The sequence below is a fragment of the Prunus dulcis genome, chromosome 2, assembly GCF_902201215.1.
Source record: "Prunus dulcis chromosome 2, ALMONDv2, whole genome shotgun sequence".
In the NCBI taxonomy this organism is placed as follows: Eukaryota; Viridiplantae; Streptophyta; class Magnoliopsida; order Rosales; family Rosaceae; genus Prunus; species Prunus dulcis.
Window position 1 is genome coordinate 20,000,451 of NC_047651.1, and position 14,419 is coordinate 20,014,869.

The window sequence follows — 14,419 nt, forward strand, 5'->3', positions numbered from 1 at the left end:
AAACTTCATCGGCCTAGAGTTTATGTTGACTGTCCAATTGTAAAGCATAAGTTAGAGATCCCCACATATCCTTCATTGGCCCAATTAACATACGGTTTAGGGTTTCTAAAAAGTCTAAAGAATTAGGAATTTGATTTGATGAAGTCCAAATTCATCATGGTTGGTTTCACACCAGATATATATGAATCTAAGTCCTAGCTAGCTAGCTATAGCTATGTATGTACCAAGGGTGAAGCATATGGAGTCAGAGGAACGAAGGATATATCCCATCAGCATTAGGCTAAGCTATAGCAGCTCAGAAATGTGAGGTTGGCAATAAGCAAATACATACATGCTTTGGTGATACTTGGAGTTCTTGATTAGACTAAGCAACTTCCTAGGGGACAATCCCACCTGAAGTGGAATAATTGGGGACCCTTTTTTGGGCAACGTCATTGATTTTTCAGCTAGTAAGACATTTTGCTTTTTTATAGTCCCTCCTTCCTAGTTTAACATTACAATCTTTAAACTGTTGGTGGAACCCAACAACTCCTCAACAATAATGGAGTGCTATATTAGCATTTCCAGATCTAGTTAGTACACATCTTCATTTTAATTTTATTTTTTCAGTTTCAGTATTTAATTCTTGCGTTTAGTACGAGAGATATTGTAGGAGATGGAAATTAAACGCAAGGCCTCGCGATGCAAAGAAATTGAACACTAACGCTTAATCACGTGAGCTACAAATAACCTATTAATTTTAAATTGTTGGAAATTGAAAAGGAATTGGAAAGAAAATAAGTTTTCAACCACACTGAGGTGATGACAAGATCACCCACCCCACCTCACACACACATATACACAACTTTCAAGCTCTTATTTTGCCTAACTCAATTGGGAGATTGTATGTGGACATTTACTCAGCCATTTCACGTTAGATACCACATAATGCCTGGTAGGATGATTGTCTTGTCATATGGGCAAACATCTATCCTGTCCAAGCCATTATCTTTATTCCCTTATCATGTCTTCTAATTTAACCTAATTAGCGTTATTCACGTTCTTGTTAACCTCTTCCTCCAGTCCAACAAGTGTCAGATTGATAGCAAATTTGTAGGAGTGCTTCCAAAATGATTAGAAAACAATATATAAAAATTTATCGACGAAAAATAAGAATTTCAAATTTCAAACGTCTCGTAACATAAAGGTAACTATTAATAAACTAAGAGTTAGTTGATTCGAAAAATAGCACAATTGTGCAGGATTTTAAGATGAGAAGATATAGAAACAACAAGAAGTCCTACATAAACTAAAGTGGTAAGAATTTGTCTGGAGAATTGGCTTTGTGATAACTAAATAATGGGTGAAATGAAAATAATGAGACTATATATGGGGACATGTAAGTAAGTTGATATTCTGCAAGGAGATGTGACGTGTCATTGGGGATATATGGAATTGCTGATTAGACTAACCCACTTTAAGGGGCACAACCTCATTGAAGACTGAAAGCAAATGGGTCCTTTCCTTTTTATACTTGTTTGCAGGCTGCATTCATCTTTCATAATCTTTGATAGCAAATTTGACCGACACCTAACCCTCCATTTCGCATAACTAGTAGAAGGAGGAAAAGGTGATCAATGAATCATGCATATGGCCTATGGAGTCATTTAGATCAGGAAAAGTATTTCCCTACCCCCGTTTCGGTGTTATTCTCTTTTTATTTCTCTCAATACTTAACCTATCACGAGAAATAGAAATAGAAGAACCATAAAGTTATTCTGCAGTTTTGTACTTATTAACAATTGTGTATTAGCGTCACACGCCCAAGAGCGACTGATCAATGCGGAGCACCGCCTAGCAGCTAGGGTAAAGACTTCTTCCCAGTCCCAATAAATAAACTTACCAAATTGCATTCATGTTTGCCAACTTAAGTGTTCAAAGTTTTCTGCTTCATGGAAAATGGGATTGGACATAAAATTCACCACAGCATATGCAGTTGCCAATTGGTGGAGTAATTGTCTCATGATTTAACAAGTAAGGCAATGCTGCATGTGTGAAGCCAATTGAACACTCTTTTCCCCATTGGGATCAAAGACCATTATGATTCCACTGACTGATGCCTGCCGCAGATGTGACACCCTGCCTTCATCAGGCCCTTTATTTCACCTGCACGTGTCATGCATTAAAACTGGCCCCACATCAATGGAACCAATTGCATGCCCCATGATTTAATTCTTTGGATGATGCCTAGCAATTACCCTAGATCCAATCCAAGTTTTGATAATGAAGAATATGATCATATTTATAGGCATGTGCCCATAGCCACATGAAACAAAGATAGAGCGAAGTAGGAAAGGAATCAATGGAAGCATCCCTTCGAAAATAAATCGACATTGGGAAGAGGGAATTCGAACTTTAGACATCGCTTTAGCTACAAACTTCTATATGTGAATTAATAAACACCGTGAGGCAATATTACGATCACAATTCGAAGTTTCTTTTCACTACTATTTCTAATATCACTCGTGAGTACTTGATCCCAACTTATAAGATGATCTTATTGGCAGTAAATGTTCTAGGGCCCAGTACCTGGGAGTGAAAAAGTAAATAAAGAAAGTGAAAAAGTGAAAAGGGGGCCGCACGGGGGGAAAGTGGATAGAACCGTACGATGTCCCGCCGTCTGACTTACGTTTCCCATATTCCCCGATTCCCATCCTTTATTCCTTCCGATTTTCCTCAAAATAAAGTTTTGGCGATATTTCCGAGTCTTTAGCTTGTGATTCCAGTGATTTTATTCCATTATTCAGCAGTTAAATTTTTTAAATACGCATTTGGCCATAATAACGGAGAAAAGCAAACTTTAAAATAATTAAAACTTTTGTCAAATCAAAATTGTTGATAAGTGACGTATTACATTGTGTGGACTCACACAACAAATTAAAAAATTACAATTAATTACGTACACGTAGATAACGATTACAGTTGTTAACGATATAGCATTCATTATGAACTGTACATTTATGATTCATATATCATTATCCATACATAACTTGTCACGTCAATTTAGAGACCAGATCCGTACTTTTAAATCTCATTAGATATAGAGGATTATTAACCATTAAAGATCAGATTAAGCCAAGATTAGTAATAAGACTTTTATAATTTGTTATCTAGTTTACTTTTTTTGGTTGGGATATAGATTTAGGTGATAATTACACGTCTCCTTCAAAGAGAAGAGTTGTCTTCCTACACATTGACCATCTTTAGAGGGAAACGGCATTTGGTAAGGGATGCATGAGTTTTATCACAACCCACTGAAAAAAAAAAAAAAAAACTAATATTATGTCATTATAGAAAAAACAAAAATCAGCAGACATGATGGGAGCTTAATTAGAAGGGAGATATCCCATTAATTTTAGGAAAATATCTACCTCCTGAGTCATGGTCCTCAGCCTCTTGGCCAAAAGAAAAAATATTCTAAGAAAATTGAAAGAACAAGGAAATCCCTATGATCTAGAGCACAAGAGAAATCCAAAACCGACCTGAATTTAGAGGTTTATTTCATTAACCACCCAGTGATCCTCAAACAAAAACCCCCAATTGAACTTTGAATCAATTCCCCCTAATTAACTCCAAGCTTCTTAAACCAAATCTAGAGAGAGAGAGAGAGAGAGAGAGAGAGAGGAAACCAACACATAGAACTTGAGTGAAGCCAAAAATTTCAGCTATTAAACAAAATTGTAACATATAAAATTGGCCAATTTTTTCAGCATGGTCTTCTTCTTCTTCTTCTTCTTCTCATGAGGCGTATGCTATAATACATATACATATGTACACTCATATATATATATGATATAATGGATACAAAAAAAAAAAAGAAAAAAAAAAAGAGAGAGAACAAAAAAATTATAAGTCACCCCGCTCATGCCAACAAAGGAGCATAGTGACACATCGCCTGAGAATATAGAACCTTGCCCTTTGCTCCTTCACCAGCATACTGCATCTGCGCCCAAATGACCTACATGGCTCTCTCACATGCCTGCAACAGAAGTTGCTGTTGCTGACGTGGCCCTGCCCTTGGCTTTGCTTCATATCTTCTTCTTCTTGAGCTTTGAATGGCTATGTGTATTTATATGGAGCTTGAATTATAGTGAGAGGGAGGGGGAGAGAGAGAGAGAGAGAGAGAGAGAGAGTCTTTGATTTGTTTAGTGGAGAAGATTGAGGAGGGAGGGAGTGCCTTTTTATAAGTTTGATTTGGCTAAGTCCTTTAGGAGAGATATGACTTAAAGATTAGGTGGCCCTTTGTCAAAAAGACAAGTTTGTCCATGGTATTTTTCTGCTTGGGGAGATTTGGTAAGATTCCAACAAGGGTTTGGAGGTCATTTGGAGAGAGAGAGCCTATGCTGTCATCCACTTTGCACACGGGTACTTCCATTTTAAATTTGGAAATTATTATCTATTTGTTTATTTGTTAGTACTATTATTTTGGTTGTTATTAAGATAGCAGTTAGAGAATAAAACGAGGTTGTCATTATTGAATTGTTATTAGTTTGAATATTGTTTTAGTTTTTAATTATTATTAATCTGGTGTTGGTGACCAGATGAGCTATCTTCCAATGGGAGCCAGAGTGAGTAGATTCACAAGTCGACAATCGACTGATTTTAGAATCGAAAGCTTCTTTTGGTGCAAGAATTTTTAATTTCAATGCACTAAAGTATTGACTCCATCACAAAAGTTCGACTCTCGTTAATTTTTTTTTATATATTTAAAAAGTAATCTAATTAGTTTTTGAATACAAATCTAATTTCGTGCTCACATGTTGTTAAACTAATTTCAATCCAATATTAAGCCACTTAAGCTGGATTCTATGAGTAAAGGACCCACTAGTGTAGTGATTTAGAGTATTTACTTCCTCAGGCAAGGTTCTGGGTTCGAGTCTTAACATCCGTGTTTTGTGTATGAATTTAATATTCTATCGCCCATTTCAATAGGAAAGGTACTCAAAAATAAAAAGCTAAACTCTATGAACACTTAATTAGATTACATTCTAGTTTGATTTATTAAATGAATTATTCCGGTTGTTACATGCCCAAGTAAATGAAGAAATTGTGATTAATAGGGTGTTTATTGAATTGGCTCAAATTTTTGGTGTGCTTCTAAGTAGTCAACAGAAAAGGTACTCAAAAATAAAAAGCTAGACTCTATGAACACTTAATTAGATTACATTCTAGTTTGATTTATTAAATGAATTATTCCGGTTGTTACATGCCCAAGTAAATGAAGAAATTGTGATTAATAGGGTGTTTATTGAATTGGCTCAAATTTTTGGTGTGCTTCTAAGTAGTCAACAGAAAAGGTACTCAAAAATAAAAAGCTAGACTCTATGAACACTTAATTAGATTACATTCTAGTTTGATTTATTAAACGAATTATTCCGGTTGTTACATGCCCAAATAAATGAAGAAATTGTGATTAATAGAGTGTTTATTGAATTGGCTCAAATTTTTGGTGTACTTCTAAGTAGTCATGATTCAAGCCCCCCGTGTCTGTCTCCCCCTTTCTAATGTTGACAAAAAAATTAAAAATTGAAGAAATTGTGATCACGAACGCAATCGAAGTTTTTATATTTTATATTTTATAGTTTTGAAGTTTGGGCAAATTAGACACATGACAAGATATGATTGGTGGTAAAGACAAAGTTGATCCTGATCACCCGTGACGACCCAAACATTTTTCAACCAAAATGTCAATTTTGTAAGACTCCAACGTATAATAATTGATATTAATGTCAGAAAACTATTTGATTTAAATATGTTTTAATGAACTTTTTATGCATCAGTTGAAGAGATCGAATTCTTAATCAGTACTTGTTCTAGAACACCCTCCCCACTTGAGCTATTTAAGCAATACACAAGAAGTAAAAAAACTCACCGACTTCATGTCAAAAAAATTCATCTTCTTCCTTTCCAAATTCCATCCCTTTCTGCTAATATTACACTCTTTGAGCTCTCAAATTTCCACTGTCATTGCTACGAAACAAACAGTGTCAAATTCTGTATGTATGGAAGTTTCGTCCTTTGGTCAAGGTTGCAATCTGAGAGGGAACTAATTTAAGAGATTATATCATATAGAAAAACGAGTCACTTTGGTTTCTATAATCCGGGGAACATAAATGCTTTTTTTAGTTTAGAAGGAATATTTCCTTGTAAAGCACTCATGTAAATTCCTATATATACCTCATTATGAAGAAGAATAAAATTCAACATAATATATTCAAACCATATTCATATTTTAGCAAAAATGAAAGTAGAGATGAATGATTTTCCATTGTGGGGATTAGGACGGATAATTTTTAAGGTGTTGTTATCCTACTATTTTGTGGGGATTAGATGTGATTAGTTTTCTTCATGAGTAATCCATCTTTACAGTCCTGATCTCTTGGACCCCTGTAGTCCAAGAGATTTATGGTCACTCACCGTTGGATGTAAATTCAACGGTTGACTTGAATCGGGGAATAATCATTTATGTCATATTGCATTTATATATATCATTTTGAACCATTGGATTAATATCCAACGGTAGGTGACCACAATCTCTTGGACTCCTGTGGTCCAAGAGATCGGGACTGTCCATCTTTAACCTTCAACTTGGTTTCTTCCTTAAACATGCTTTAAATGTAGAGAGTTATCCTCTCCAATCCAATTCTAAACACCAAACGAGCACATAGAGGCAAATTCATACCCTGGCCTTACTCGCGGGGTAAATAGTAATTTGCTTCACTAATCTTCATTTTTTTAACATATAAAAAAACACTGTCATCCAATCTACAACGAAAAGTTTGCAACTTAATTCGGTACTATATAAAATCTGGAATTTGATTTTAGTAAATCTAGTATATTATACTGGAGCAAAATGCAGGTAGAAAGTCACCGACCAATGCATTGTAAAAAGCAACGACTATAATAATATTCCATTTAAGTGGCAGATTTTAGGCCAAGGTGAGGTGATGGCTGAATATGTTGAGTATTGTGTTCATATCTCAGTAGAAATTCTGTCCTCCCTCTTGGAGATATCGGATGCTCATCACCATCCATGTGAGTCTGCTTACCGATACACGCGTTGATCTGATCACATGCATAAAAAAAGGAAGATAATAAAAAAAAAAAGCCACATTGATTTGGGACGACGGTATCCAAATGTGATGTTCATGTGTCCATTTCAAGTGTGAAGATTCGGCAGATAAGGGGCTCAGGGCTGTTGTGAGAACCTCAACCACATTAAGCGTCATTCCATTTTTGCTTTTCCTACCTTTCTGTGTCAACTCTTGTTCCATTCTAATCTTACTCTCCCGTCCAACTATGCCTCTAGTGGGAATATGATACTTATTGTCGAGCCCTCTATCTAATCTAAGCACAAATTTGGAGGATCTTACTGTATGAGAGTATTTTTCTCAATCTTTAGGTATCAAATGATGTGACAAATGACATCATCGTACATGTATAATGTATTTGTCAAACTAGTCAGGATCTATAATTTTGATATTTGATTTGAATGCACGTGGTATTAATACTCATCCAAGCAGTGATAAGAGTTGGAACATAAATGCTCTTGAAATTACAAGGAAACTAACTATGCGTACCTCTCCATCATCATCATGGTATAGAATTGTCTAGTTGTATATACTTTTTCATACAAGCGTTATTAGAAAAGGGGGGAGGGGGGTGGGGAATCGAACCTAGGATCTTGGATAAATATTTGAGCTACAAATGATCTTGCTTTTAGCTCTATAATTTTCATAGTCATTAATTAAGAGCTTAGGTTATTAATCATTCGTTTAGTTATTTAACCACCTAATTATTAGATCCCAATAATAATAAAAAAAAAGGCTTATTTATGTACATGCCTCATGTGCTTTCAAAGTTGTCTCAGATTACCACATGTGTTTGCAAACGTCTCAAAATACCCCCTGCACTTTTAAAAATTGTCTCACCCGTTCCGTCAGCATAAAGAGACGTTCTGTTACATGGTGTTGGCCCGACTTCTTTTAAATCGCTTAACAATGGAGAATAAAGGTTATTCATCAGTTTTAGAAAAAAAGGGAAATTTGTGAGAAGGGGAAATTGGGAGAAGAGGGTAGGGTTTATGAAAATCTATCCAGTAGCCTTATGAAAATCTGTCTAGGATTTTTGGTGCACTATTATACTCCACTGAGGTGCTGCCCTCCTCCTCATCACCTCAATTTGAGCTTCTGCACAGTAGATTCGAAACCCTAGGGATTCTATTCTGCCAGTGCTCCATCAATGGCGAGTTGAAGAGGGAGACGTGAAGCAGCCCGAGCTCCAAGGTTTCATCAAGTGGCTCCGAGGGTATCGTCATTATGGCCATGCTCTACAGATTTCATAGTGGATGAGCGATGAACTGAATAATCCTAGCCCTCTTCTCCCAATTTCCCCTTTTCTGAAACTAAACAACCTTTACTCTCCATTGTTAAGCGATTTAAAAGAAGTGGGGCTCACACAACGTAACGGAACATCTCTTAATACTAACGGAATGGGTAACGTGAGACAATTTTTAAAAGTGTAAGGAGTATTTTGAGACGTTTCAAAGCACAGGCACTACAACAAAAAGGCTTTTTGATGACATGGTTTTAATGATGTGTCAGGAATACACGTCATTAAATGTAATTATCTATGACGTGCTTTTAAAATGCGTCATTTTGAAGCTGGTTTGTAATATCCTTTCAATGACATCTGGATATCCACGCCATTGAATATGCATTCAATGACGCATAAAACGCGTCATAGATTTTTTTGACTTTACATGACGTTGGATCTGCGTCATGAAATGTTTCTTAAATCAATGACGTGTACTGTGCGTCATAAATGTCTATGGCGTTGGGCTGCGTCATGGAATCAAGTATCCAAGGCAGGCTAGTTGCGTCATGGAAGTGTTTTTCGATGACATTTCCTATTCGTCTTAGATCTATGAAAATTTCCCACTTAATTTTTTTTTTTGGTTCCCCGCAATTGTTTTTTACCTCTTTAATTTTGCCCACTATTTTTTCATAAATTATAAAAATATTTTTAATACCCTTTAGATGACGCGTCTTGAGCGCCATAAAAGCTTTAACGATTTGACGACACAGTATATGCGTCATGGAATTGGTTTTGAGGGCGCCGTATACGCGTCATAAAATATTTTTTTACGACGTAGATTCTACGTCATGAAATTTGGTTTTGAGGCCCCAATTTCTTTTTCATGTGGCGCTCTTTTTTTGCGTGAAATTTTAGTTTGCCCGCTATTCCCTTCCATCTCTCTCTCTCTCTCTCTCTCTCTCTCTCTCTCTCTCTCTCCACAACTCCAAATCTTCTCTTCACTCTCTCATCTCTCCCTTCCCTTTCTTTTCTTTTTCTGTTCACTCATTCTCCAGCCCTCCTGATCTTCTCCTCATCTTTTCTTCTCGTTTATCTCCAACGGTGGCTTGTTTTGCAGGGGATATGTGATATTGAGTAATGAAGGTGGGGATTCTAATTGAAGTTGTGGTAATTCAACGCTCAATGTACAAATTTCTTCTTCTTCTTCTCTTTGTATTTTTCTCATTTATATTTTAGTTTGTCCTTAATTCTTTTTTATATTATCATTTTTGTAATGAATTTTCGGGACATTTGAGCTGGTGAAGAGGTGTCTTTTTTAGCCTTTAATTTCTTCTGGGGACATTTGAGAGCGCTTCATAAAGCCATTGTCAGCTTGGGCAGATTTGTTGAGAAAGCTAAGGAATTTTGAATTTCTTCTTGAACCCATTGTAAGTTTGTTTTGTTAGATTTAATTTCTTGTTTTTTGGATGTTGTTGTCTCTGTTGGGTTGATTATTTAAATTATGTAGTTGATTGATTGCTCCACAGAACCCACGAAACTAAATGAAAGAAGAATATGAATTGGATTTATTAAGTTTGGGTGTATTGATCAACTTTCAGTCTCCAGTTTTGGTTTTTCAAACTTCGATTCTTGTTGGTAATTGAGTAGCAGTCAGAACTGAAATTATATACTTGTTTTTAAGATTGTTCACGAGTGTTTTGGGGTTTTGTTTTGGTTTTTTTTTTTTCTGAAAAAAAAAAGGTGCAAAAGTTGTTCAGTTTCAAATTTTTAGAAAGTGTGATTGTTTTACCGACATTGACTGTTAGTTTTGCACAGGTTGTGGGTTAGTTTTGAGATATACGTACTTGGTTTTAAACTGTACATATCCAGGATTAAAAGCCCTCTGACATCATGTGATTTGGCTGAAATTTGATACCTAAAGTTTGGTAATTAAAGTATGACTACAAAATCTGTCAAAAGCAGGGGCTGCAGTTTCAATTTTGAGACACTTACCTTTGTTATATGAAAAGAGACATCTTAATGAACATTTGAAAACTTGTTTCATGTCAATCAGAGTTAAATTGAATTTATGGTAACTTTTTCAAGTTAGTGTTATGCTGCAGAAAAACAGAAAAGTCTATAACTTAGTCTGTTTTGAATTCAGTTTTTGACATGATTCCTTAACTTCGAATTGAATGAATTTTTGATATGATGAGGTTCTATATGTGTCTAGTTATGATCTAGAAAGTTTTACATTCTTTTGAATTAAATTGAATGTTTAGTTAGCAACACCACTGCAAATGTTAGGTGATGGCCACAGAGCTCAAGATCTCCTATGTCAAGATTGTAACCCCAATTTACCTTCTATGCAATTGATCATCTTTTCTCAAAAAAAAAAAAAAAAAAAATTTGACGGGGGATTGTGTTGGTTTTCTCTTACCATTCCTCCCCGTACTTACACCCATTTCTTATCTTTCTTTTTTTTTTAAATGGTTTTTTGGTAAGTTGACTTCATTCAGGAATTTTTGGTCCTTAAAATTTGTTTTGTTGGATTCTTTATTCCTCTTGTTTTATTTGGCATTTGGTTTAGCAAGACATTTCTATCAAATGAAATTTCTGATTTGGACCAAGAATTTACAGACCTGTATCATTTTCATTCATGCTTACTTGTAATTTCTAGACCTTCATTCTCATTTTCTAATCTTCTGTTTTAATGCAGGTGTGGTTGTAATTGTTTTAGTACCATTTACACCCTTTTTTGGATATGAAGCATCACATCCTCTCATACGATCATGGAGCATACTTTGTTTTGGCAGTCCAAGTATCAAATCTTCTCAAACTTCATAGGATTGACTTTGTGGGATTATTTCAAGAAAATATTAATGTACTAGCATCCTTTTGAGTAACAGAGATATAATCTTGAGTACTTTTCCTTTGTGTCTTCATTTTTGCTTCTATATATTAATTTTTTTTTAATAGTTATAATGATGAGATATATATACATATTAGAATTTTAATTTTTTTAAAAAAATTAAGAATTTCAATGACGTCTGAAATGTGTCATGAAAAATATTTCAATGACTTCTCATCAGCGTCGTTAAGTTCCATAACGCCTAGTTCGCGTCATGTAAAGTCCTAAAAGAAGGCGTCAAATAGAACGTCATATTCTTAATGACGCTCAATTAACGTCATCAAAACTTAACACATGACATGGAAGACGCGTCATGGAAAGAGTAGGACGACACACGATCCGCGTCATTGAAACCCCATTCTATGACACGGAACAGACGTCATGTTTTGAAAAAAGTTTCCATGACCCCCCCTTTCTACGACGCAGGTTACGACGCCTGATCCACATCATTAAATGCCTTCCATGACGCAAATCAGACGTCATAGAAGGGTTTTTGTATTGTAGTGAGGTGGTAATCTGAGATAATTTTGAAAGCACAAGAGGCATATATATAAATAAACCTAAAAAAAAAAACACGTTACCAACTAGTTTCTAATCTAGTATTGCGCCTCTTTTCAATGTTGGAAAAGGATCACAAGTTCAAATCTCACACCCATGTTGATAAAAAATAAAAGATCATGTTACTATCACGGTATCAATTCAACCTGCTGGCAAATATAAATTAATAAAGGGATAAAAGAAAATGACAGAATTTGAAGGGAAACAGAGTTTCTATATAATTAATTTATTAATTGTCTTATTTTATATATTACTGAACATTATGTCATTATATCTATACCCTATAACTTATGGAAATTTACATCTCCATTCTCATCATAACAACACAACTTTTGATACACAATCACACAGCTTTTCTCTTTCTTCATGGCCTATTCATGCGCTTGCTTGAAGAACACAGTTCTGAGCCGAATGTCTGGCCATTCACATAGTGGCTAGGGGCAGAGGAGGGACGAAAACCTTTCGGCAAGCAACTCTCCACAATGTGACTTCCAAAACCATTTGCAGCACCACCATGGCCCTTTTTATAAGCTCTAACAGGCACATAATTTGAAGGGTTTGAATTTGACTGAATTGGCTCCAATGGCCTTATGGCAGCCACAACAAGCCCTTCAAAGTTGCTTTGGATTAAACTGGGAGGAGGAGCCAAGAGAACCAACAAGAGGAAGAACACTGAGATCAAAATCTTGAAGGACATTGTGATCAAAATAACGCAATTTGAATTTGGATTTGGAGAAGAAGATGTGGTGAAAATTGAAGGGTGAGAGGAAGGCCTTAAATAGGGTCATGAGGAAAAAATAGATGGATGCAGCTAGATATGCCCAGCTCATAGCTAGCAAAGATTGCATGCTGGTCTTCGTACTTGCTGTGCAATTATGTCTTCACTTTTTTGACTATTCAGATAGGACTTCCCGTGTCCTTAATTACTATTGTCTTGAGTTTCTTCTAGTCAAAGTCAAGTTCTTTGATTTTCCACAGAAAATATAGTTATAATTATGTTTATGCACAGATGAAAAGAAAATTAGGGCAACTAAACCCAAGCCAAGTCAATCCTATCAACTTCAAAGGCAACACATGGGACCATCTGATTGGGCCAGGTGGAAGTAGTAGCTTACCTGTTTGGCCTACTGTATCAGGTTTATCATCTGTTACACCTGGCTAAGCTCATCTTTTGCCACGTTTGATCAATATCCAAAACTTTAGATCTGCGAGTATACTTTGGCATGCACATTGTGCAAAATCTCAACAACTACTTGCAGATCTGTAGGCAAAGATATAAGATTTAATGAAGCAACAAGTGTCCTGCTTTATAGTTTCTTGCCTTGTTGGTATAAATCTCTGGTTGATAACATTAAGCTAGCTGTGGGAGCAAAACACCCACCTATTTCCATCTTTATCAATTTCACTTTAACTACTCAAATATATTACCTCCCTAAATTTTTATTTTCCCAAATTTTCTCATTGTGTTAAAATGAAACTAATTTGATTTATTTAGTAATAGGTCGTATGATTTATGAGTAGAAATACCCGAATATAGCCGCGCGGCTATACTTGTTTTGACACGTAGCTAGGCAGGTCCTCTTTTAAATTTTTTTTTTAATAGTATAGTTGAACGGCTATACACTTGGGTATGTTTTTTTTTTTATATTTTTATAAAAGACTAGTATAGCCACACGGCTTCTCTAGACACGTCATAGTATAGCCGCGCGGCTATACTCGGGTAATTTTTATTTTTTTTTAAAAATAGTATAGCCGAGTGGCTTTACTGTGGTATTTTTTAAAATTATTTTTAATAAATAGTATAGTAGAGCAGCTATACTCTTTATCTATATACTGGGGTCCTTTCTTTAAAAAAATATTTTTTTCCTCGGTTTTCTTTTATTGATAAGAGTAGTTTACAACATTATCCATTATTATTAGGTCATTACCCGCGTCTCTATTGTCCCCTTTTGATTTTTTATTTTTTTAGAGTTATTACCCTTATAAAGAATTTAGCATTTTCACATTTAATACTCGTATTATACATGTACATATGTTTTTTTTCAATAATACATTTTTCTGTTCACATCTTGAAGACTCAGTAAAATACACACTTTTTAAAAAGAAAATGTACAATACTCGATCGTACAAGTATGTACGTCTTTTCATGTTTAATGCACTTATATTTTACAAATTTTTAAATATTACACACAAATTTTCAAGAAATTACTACCTCAATTTAGCAAGGCAGGTCATGCATTCTTAGACCAAATAAGTTTGGGTTGAACCTCCTTGACGCCAAAAAAAAAAAGTTTGGGTTGAACCGCGTGGGTGCAGATTTGATATTTGACACGCCTTTATCATGTTAAGGGGCTCTTGGGCTCAATTCATTGTTGTTCACTTCTTGGGGTCGACAACTCTAAATTTGATAGATTCTAGGGCTATTCCCAACCCAACCATGAGAGATTAAAAAAGGTCTCATCCATATTGTAGGCCCAACTGTTAAAGGAACCCATACTATATATGGGCTTAGACATGTTCATGGCTTAGACATGTTCATACGGTGAAAAAGACTTTTCAAATGTTATATCAAAATTTTTATTTTTGAATACAAGCGATAGTCTCTAGTTTTTTTTA